The 9,660-nt window shown below is 34.6% G+C and overlaps 1 long non-coding RNA gene across 1 annotated transcript; it reads right to left on the bottom strand.

Moving 5' to 3' along the window:
- Positions 1-5,395: 5,395 nt before the first annotated feature.
- Positions 5,396-7,018, bottom strand: LOC136219843 (uncharacterized). Its single transcript, XR_010684300.1, has 3 exons — positions 6,916-7,018; positions 6,021-6,089; positions 5,396-5,472 (listed from the first exon to the last, which is right to left on the bottom strand). It is a non-coding gene; the product is annotated as an uncharacterized lncRNA (long non-coding RNA).
- Positions 7,019-9,660: the final 2,642 nt, after the last annotated feature.

A 9,660-nucleotide genomic window follows, 5' to 3' on the forward strand; every position in this document is an offset into this window, starting at 1 on the left:
CATCATATGATCTATCTAGAAACTTATCTTTGTGGTTTAAATAAATTTCCTCATTTACCCTTGCATATATCTAGTTATTACTCTTTTATTACCACTACCACTACCATTGTTATTATTATTATTATTATTATTATTATTATTATTATTATTATTATTAGATCTGAAATTATGTATAATATTATTAAATTATAAATTTGGAAAATTACCTTTTAGTCTTTATACTTTTGAGATTATTCAATTTAGTCCCTATTTTTTTAAGACAAACTTAAATATCTATTTCATATACTTTCACTTATCCTAATATTAGTATCTACATAAATTTTCATGTATCCAATGACATAATGACATGTAAAATGCAATATTATTTTCTAATGTCTTGAATAATGTCGTGTAATGCATATGTCTATATGAAATGAAATGCACAAAATTGAGATGTTACATTTCTCCCCCTCTATAAAGAATTTCGTCCACGAAATTCATTACCTGATTCGTGAAACAAGTACGGATATTCTTTTCTCATCTTTTCCTCTGTTTCCCATGTAGCTTCTTCTACTGAATGACTTCTCCACAGAATCTTAACCAATGGTATCTCTTTATTTCGTAACTGTTTTGTTTTATACCCAATGACTGCCACTGGCTCTTCTACATAACTGAGGTCATCAGCAACTTCAATGCTTTGATCGTTTATTATATGTGTAGGATCTGATCGGTATCTTCTTAGCATACTTACATGAAAAACATCATGAATTTGAGCTAACTCTGGAGGTAATGCTAATCTGTAAGCAAGAGGACCAACTTTTTCAAGGATTTCATACGGTCCAATGTACCTTGGACTTAATTTTCCTTTCTTTCCAAATCTTATCACGCCTTTCCAAGGTGAAACTCGAAGAAATACTTTATCCCCTACATCATACTCCATCTCTCTTCTGTGCTGATCTGCATAACTTTTCTGTCTGTCTTGGGCTGCTTTAAGTTTGCTTCTGATTACTTTCACTTTCTCCATTGCATCTTGCACAATCTCATGACCTTCTAAAACACGCATGCCTTCTTCGTCCCAATAAATAGGACTTCTGCATTTTCTTCCATACAATGCCTCATACGGTGCCATACCTATACTGCTATGATAATGATTATTATAAGCAAATTCTATCAAAGCAATATATTCATCCCACGCACCTTTGAACTCAAGAACACAAGCTCGAAGCATATCTTCTAATGTCTGAATTGTTCTTTCAGATTGCCCGTCAGTTTGAGGATGAAATGCAGTGCTAAAATTTAATCTTGTACCCAAAGCATGTTGTAAACTCGTCCAAAATCGAGATGTGAATCACGGGTCTCTATCTGATACAATAGATACTGGCACCCCATGTAATCTGACAATCTCATTGACATACTTCTTAGCCAAATTTTCAAGTGAACAACCCCACCGTATAGGTAAAAAGTGAGCTGACTTTGTTAACCGATCCATAATTACCCAAACAGCATCATTCTTGCTTGGAGTCTTCGGTAGTCCATAAACAAAATCCATAGTTACCCTTTCCCATTTCCAGACTGGTATAGATAACGGCTGTAGTTTTCCAATTGGAGCCTGATGTTCTATTTTGATCTGCTGACATGTTAGACATTTAGAAACATATTTTGCCACATCTTTTTTCATTCTAGGCCACCAAAAATGAGATCGCAAAGTATTGTACATCTTCGTCATTCCCGGATGCATGGCGTATGGAGCAGTATGAGCCTCTTCTAGAATCTCCTTACGTAGATTATCAATATTTGGCACACAAATTCTTTGTTCTATCATCAAAGTACCTTTTTCAACTGCAAAATTACTACTTTTTCCCCGTTCTACACTTTCCATTATTTCCTTGAACTGTGGATCCCGGATTTGAGCTTCCTTGATTCTATCATGTAACACTGGTCTCACCTTAAAGTTGGCCAATAGAACTCCATTCCTATTCAAATCTAACTCAACATTCATAGCGCGCAATTGCACCAAATAAGGAAATGTAGATACTTGAACATGAGCCAAAACACTACCAGGTTTTCTGCTTAAGGCATCTGCTACCACATTCGCTTTTCCAGGATGATACTCTATTGTGCAATCATAATCCTTTAACAATTCCAACCATCTTCGCTGTCTCATATTTAAATCTTTTTTACTCATCAAATATTTCAAACTTTTGTGATCAGTAAAAATTTGAAATGTTTCTCCATACAAATAATGTCGCCAAATCTTCAAAGCAAACACCACAGCAGCAAGTTCTAAATCATGCACTGGATAAGATAATTCATATGATTTTAATTGTCTCGATGCATATGCAATTACCTTACCATGCTGCATTAGAACACACCCTAAACCTTGATGAGACGCATCACTATATACCACAAATCCTCCAATGCCAGAAGGAATCGTCAAAATTGGAGCAGAAGTCAATCGTCTTTTTAACTCCTCAAAACTTTTCTGACAAGCGTCTGTCCACTGAAATGAAATGTTCTTTCGTAATAGTTTAGTCAATGGAGCAGCAATAAGAGGAAACCCATCAACAAAACGTCTATAGTATCCAGCTAACCCCAGGAAACTTCTGACTTCTCCTACAGACTTTGGCGCTTCCCAGTTAACTACTGCTTCAATCTTCTTAGGATCTACCTTTATACCCTGACCTGAAATCACATGTCCCAAAAATAAAACATGGTCCATCCAGAATTCACATTTGCTAAACTTTGCATACAACTGCTTTTCCCTCAATATCTGCAGTACAATTCTTAAATGATGTTTGTGCTCCTCTTTGCTCTTTGAATACACAAGTATGTCATCAATGAAAACAATAACAAACTTGTCAAGGTACTTTTGAAATACCTTATTCATTAATGCCATAAAAGCTGCCGGTGCATTTGTCAAACCAAACGGCATCATAAGAAATTCATAATGCCCATATCGAGTTCGGAAAGCCGTCTTTGGAACATCCGGTTCTGAAATTTTGAGTTGATGATACCCCGATCTCAAGTCAATTTTTGAGAATACGCGTGCTCCCTGCAACTGATCAAATAATTCATCTATTCGAGGTAAAGGATATTTATTCTTCACGGTGACCCGATTCAACTGTCTGTAGTCAATACATAATCGCATTGTGCCATCCTTTTTCTTGACAAACAAAACTGGAGCACCCCACGGGGACACACTAGGTCGGATAAACCCCTTATCAAGTAGTTCTTGTAATTGTGTTTTCAACTCCTTTAATTCAACTGGCGCCATTCTATAAGGTGAGATAGAAATTGGTGCAGTTCCTGGAATCAAATCAATTGTAAACTCTGCTTCTCGACTAGGAGGTATACCCGGCAAGTCTGAAGGAAATACATCTGGAAATTCATTTACCACGGGAATATTCTCAAGTGCTACATCTGTTGCTTTAGTGTCAATGACATGCGCCAAATATGCTTGGCATCCACCCTTCATTAAACGGAAAGCACTGATGGCAGAGATTAAACATGTTGGTACAAGTTGGCGGTCACCTTGAAAGATAACTTTGGGTTGATCCGGTGGTTCAAAAATAACCTCTTTAGTGAAACACTTAACAGTTGCATGATGCCTTGTCAACCAATCCATACCCAGTATCACATCAAATTCTCTAATATTCAGCAATATCAAGTCTGCACTTAATTCTGCCGTGCCAATTTGAATCAAACAATTCCGATACACCTGATTTACTATCACAAACTCTCCTAATGGAGTCCCCACATTTAAATCAAACCCCAAGGATTCACAATCTATATGCAAATGTGATGCCAAATTTGATGATATAAATGAATGAGAAGATCCAGAATCAATTAATGCATAAGCTTCTAGATTGCAAATTGAAAGTTTACCTGTCACAACTTGTAGTGCAGCAATGGCTTCCTGTCTATTCAAAGCAAATGCTCGAACTTGAGTTTGTGAACCCTGAGCTTCAGATCTACCAATACCTCTAGCAGTATTCATTGTTGCTCCTCTGCCTCTTCCTCTACCTGCTGGCATAACAACCCCACTCCCCCTTGTATTCTGTACTGTAGCCTCTGAACCTTGTCTGTCCGACACTCCCCTTTTTGGACAATCACGGAAGAAATGATCTAAGGAACCACAAAAGAAACATCCCCCAGTCAATTTCCTACATTCTCCCTCATGATATCTTCCACATGTATTACAGGCTGATTTCAATCCTGAGCTTTGCCTTTGACTCTGTCTTGAATAAGATGGAACACTCATCCTTCCTCCTCTATTCGCAGAATATCCACCTCTAGCATTTGATTGTGAAGGAGATGAATTAGCTTGACGTTTGACAAACTTGTTACTCTGCTCAGCACTAGAATGACTATAACCCCTTTTTGTTTGGAAATCAACTCTTTCTTTTTCCAACCTTTCACCTCTAATAGCTGCAGCTTTTAGTTTTTGATAGGTTTCAAGATCAGAAGCTGTAATTTTACTTCGAATTTCATACCTCAACCCTTCTTCAAATTGTCTGCATTTATCTTTTTCTGTTGCCACCAAAGAAGATACATAAGTTGACAACTGATTATAGTTCACTTTATATTCAGCTACACTCATTTTTCCCTGCTTCAAGTTCAAGAATTCTCTCCTTTTATCATCTAAATACACTTCTGGCATATAGTTATTGCGAAACTCAAGAACAAAATCATCCCATGTCAAAACAGGAGGCTGAACAGTACTGTTAGGAATAGTTTCCCACCAATCATATGCATCTCCCTGAAGTAAAAAACAGCATAGTCAAATTTTTCTTCAGGTGTGCACTGCATCAAATTGAAAACCCTCTCTATCCTCTTCAACCATCTTTCTGCTTGTGTAGGATCAGTGGTACCAGTAAATTCTTCAGCACCTTGCCTTTTCAGTTTATCGAACCTCCTTTCCCTTTGAACCATTTGATTCTGTCTCTGCTCAAAAGGAGGAGCTTGACGATGCAAATTTGATGCATGAGAATGTGCAGGTGATGCTTGTGGATTATTATTTGGGGCACCTATAGAAGGTGGTCTGACTGGTCCCTCTCTCCTCATTTCATTTTCATTTCTATTCTGGTCACCAACTTCTTCAACCCTATATGATTGTAATATCATATTATAAACAAATGATATGTATGTCATGCAATATACGCTTATGTATGTCCCTAAGGTCATATTCCTGCTCTGATACCAATAAATGTAACACCCCCTATACGTATAAATTTTTTTTTAGACTATTCAATAGACATGAGCATTTATTAACACTTATATTCGTAGTAATATTAAACACATACACGTTAATGTATACATAAGTATTTATACACAAAGTTTACAAACTTATTTAGTCCAAAAGATTACTTATACTACATGCTTATGAGGAGAGGAGAGAGAATGAGATGGAACCCAACAGACCGACCTTTCATCCATGCTATCTACAATATCTGAACCTTCTAGAAACTCTTATTCGTCTACTTCATCAACCAACTGAAAAATTTAGCGATTTATATGAGTCGCCACTCAGTGAATATAAAAAATCAATGAATTATAAACCACATACACATACACACGTACAAATTCATGCATATGCAAATGATAAGCCTTTTTTATTAATTTTGTTGTGACACCACCAGCTAGACACTTCCCGGGATCAAGTAGCAGATAAACGGTAACACATGTATTGCTGTACAGCCTTGTAATTTCATAATTCGACCTTTCGGCCCATGTAATCAAGTAGTCCATGTAAATGACCATATAAGTCCAAGTAGTCCATATATCTGACCATATAGGTCCAAGTAGTCCATATAATCAAGTAATCATAAGTGTCTAGACTGGTATGCCACAACGCCATTTACGTTTTATGCAACATGTGCACATACTTTGCATTTAAGTCATTCCATCACAAGAAATTAAATCAAGTATCAATTCATATCAAATATAGCAAGACAATTCACAATATCACAAAATATCAATTAATGTCAACATTTCAATCACAACTTCAAAAGCCAAAATATTCATATCATGTTTATACTCACAACTAAGCCGCTAGCTTCATTGACGGCGACTTGTACCTTCCTCCGGAATATCTTCAAAGTTTTGAGTACCTATAAGTATAGTTTAACATATGATTAAAGAGACATCATTCTTTAATTACCAAATTTCATTTTCTTATTCTTCTTTTATTCCATAAACTTCAATATCAAATAATATTTCTCAATAACCCGTCAATAGCAAAAACCTTGTAACTCTCTCCATACTAAACCAATTGACCTAATTCTTATTTTGTTGTACTCCTGACTCATATATTAAGATCATATTAAAATTTGATAATTTTCCCAGAACCATCCGATTTATGGCAAAATTTCTTTTGAAGTCGTATCTCAACATCAACTCGCCTGTACCAGTTTTGCTAATTTACAAATAACTTAAAAGATATAATTCCAAATGTTCTGATTATTTTTGGTAAGAAAACTAAACATATAGAGGTATAATATATCCAAATATCAGAATTTTAGGAGCTCTAAATAATTTACAATAAAATTTACAACCTAACCCTGTTTCAGAACCTATGCAACACAGCACACCTACACTTCCTTAGTGAGTTTCTCACTACTTATTTATTCAATACTAACCAAACTTTACAGGGGTTTACTCAACATATAAAGGATAAATTTTCATTTTTATACCTTCCTCAAATTCGGAACCTAAGATGTCCCAAATTATTCAAGAAGAAACAAATCAAGTACAGATTTCATATTAGACCTAGTCTAATTGATACTACCATATCTCCTAGGATACTTACCCAAATAGTATGAAACGAATTTTGTAGTTTACCTAAGATATAGATTCAAAAATTTCTCTTCTTCAACTTCCTCAAAATCAGCTTCTAAAAATATGAAATAATTTGTGCAAAAATATGTCTAAGCATACCTTTCTCTTCTTCTACCACTTCATCTTCATCTTCTTCTATTTTCTTCACTTTCTCTCTCTTAAAAGTGTTTCTCTCTCTAAATTTTCTGGAGAATTTGAGATGATCATCCATCATATGATCTATCTAGAAACTTATCTTTGTGGTTTAAATAAATTTCCTCATTTACCCTTGCATATATCTAGTTATTACTCTTTTATTACCACTACCACTACCATTGTTATTATTATTATTATTATTATTATTATTAGATCTGAAATTATGTATAATATTATTAAATTATAAATTTGGAAAATTACCTTTTAGTCCTTATACTTTTGAGATTATTCAATTTAGTCCCTATTTTTTTAAGACAAACTTAAATATCTATTTCATATACTTTCACTTATCCTAATATTAGTATCTACATAAATTTTCATGTATCCAATGACATAATGACATGTAAAATGCAATATTATTTTCTAATGTCTTGAATAATGTCGTGTAATGCATATGTCTATATGAAATGAAATGCACAAAATTGAGATGTTACAGGAAAACAACTCTTTTATCGTTTCATCATCAGTATCCAGTGTACTTAGCCAATAATTGTTCTTCTCTTTTTCGTTCTGTCTTCGAGATGCTACGCTTCTGATTCTTGACAAAGGCAGTCTGACTGTCTAACCAAATAAGGTAAAGATTCCAAGTTGACCAGGGGACAAGCCATCTGGAGCCTATGCTTCTTTCCTTATTTAGTGATGAAAATGTCAGAGGTCCAAAGTCAACGTTGATCTTGTCTCTTGTGCCTTGATCTTCTATCTTCCGAAATCAGTCTTCTTTTAGGCATGGCTTCAGCTTCTGGATCCTTCCAGCTATTGGGCTGAAGTTGATCCTTGGGCCTTTGATCCATTCTTAAGGCCTTTGATTATTTCTTTCTTACTCACACTTAATCAAACATACACTTAACAAACACATTATTCCAAATAAATCAACATTTAATTTTAATGCGTTATTAATTATGGGAATATTAATTTCTTTAAATATTTTTGTCATAATCAAAATTAGTGTGGAAATTGTGTTTCAACATCCACGTCCTCTTCCAGACTGGCTTTTGCCTCAGCTGCTTTCATTTTCTTTAAAGAAAGTCTTTGTTGCCAAGACTTGTTCTGTTGATTATTCTCTACGCTTCTCGGAAGCTCACATGCTTGTAACGACCATATAACTTCATCCATAATCATTGTGTTGATGTCTCTAGTTCTTCCATTACCACCACTACATAATCAAATTTTGGTATTAGTGATCGTAAAATTTTCTCAATAATTCTTGACTCTTCAATTTTATTACCATATTGTCGCATTTGATTCATGACAGATTTTACTCGAGATGAGTAGTTAATAATGGCCTCTGTCTCCTTCATCCTCATCATCTCAAATTCTCCTATCAGCATTCGCAAATGACCCTTTTAACTTTTTCTTCACCTTGAAAAGACACTCGTAGAATTTCCCACGCTTGCTTGGATGTGGTAGCTTCGACTACCTTCTCAAACATGACTTCATCCAAGCCTTGATGGATGAGAGTAAGCGCCTTTTGATCAGTTCTACAATTTTTCTATAGACTATCTTTTTCAGACTGAGATAGTCGTGACTCGTGTTCTGAAACTACGTAGCCTTTTTCTACGATGTCCCAAACATCTTCACATACGAGTAATGCCTTCATTCGAATACACCAACTTGCATAATTATTTTTTGTGAGCTGAGGGTAATGGAAGGAAAAGTTGTTAGAATTGCCTGACATTTTTATAGGGTCTCTCAAAACACTCAATTTAAGAAAGATATATTATTTTGTGAAAGAATAAACTCTCTTGACCTAAGCTCTAGTACCACTTTGTTGAAGAAAATGGAGTAAAATTAATATGTGGCAAGGACTGAATTGTAATTTTGAAGGACTATTTTAAAATTTTCGAAATATATTATTCCAATGGAAACAACACTCTAACACTCAATTTCTCTATATTCATTAAATCACTACCTTCTCCCTTATAATCCAATTACAATTGATAGACCCTCTCTAATTTATAAAGGCGTACAACAAAAATACAACCATAAAAATTCAAACACACACATATCCACTTATGTATTCTTATCTTATTTTAGACTTTTACTTTGTCTTCATCAAACATTCACGTGATTAAGTTGAATTTTTCTTTTTAATTTTTTATTATTATAACAAATTAAGTTTAATTTTTAACACTTAAAGCCTAATTATATTTACAAGATATGGGTATTAGAAAGGTATTGCATCCCACTCATTCTCATGGCGGGATGAAAAAAATTATGGGCTTCACATTTTGATATAACAAATGAAGAAAAAGAAATATTTTGTTTAGTGTTAAAAAATGTCAAATTTCCATATTGTGCGTCCAATATTGGTCGTTGCGTGCAAATGAATGAGAGGAAAATTTCTGGATATAAGAGTCACGATGCTCATTTCATCCTTCAATATTTACTCTAATTTGCTATGAAGAAGACTTTGAAGCATGAGGTAGTTATACCTTTTATTAGGTTGGGTAGATTTTTCAAAGTATTATATAGCAAAGTTGTTGAACCTGATGATTTAAAGAAGTTGCAAAATGATATTGCTTTGACACTTTGCCAACTTGAGATGATTCCCCCTATCATTTTTTGATATAATGGTTCACTTGCTGATTCATTTGACCAAAAAAGTCGATATTGGAGGTCCGAAGCATTATAGATGGAGGTTCCCAATAG

Source organism: Euphorbia lathyris, chromosome 1, assembly GCF_963576675.1.
Source record: "Euphorbia lathyris chromosome 1, ddEupLath1.1, whole genome shotgun sequence".
NCBI lineage: Eukaryota > Viridiplantae > Streptophyta > Magnoliopsida > Malpighiales > Euphorbiaceae > Euphorbia > Euphorbia lathyris.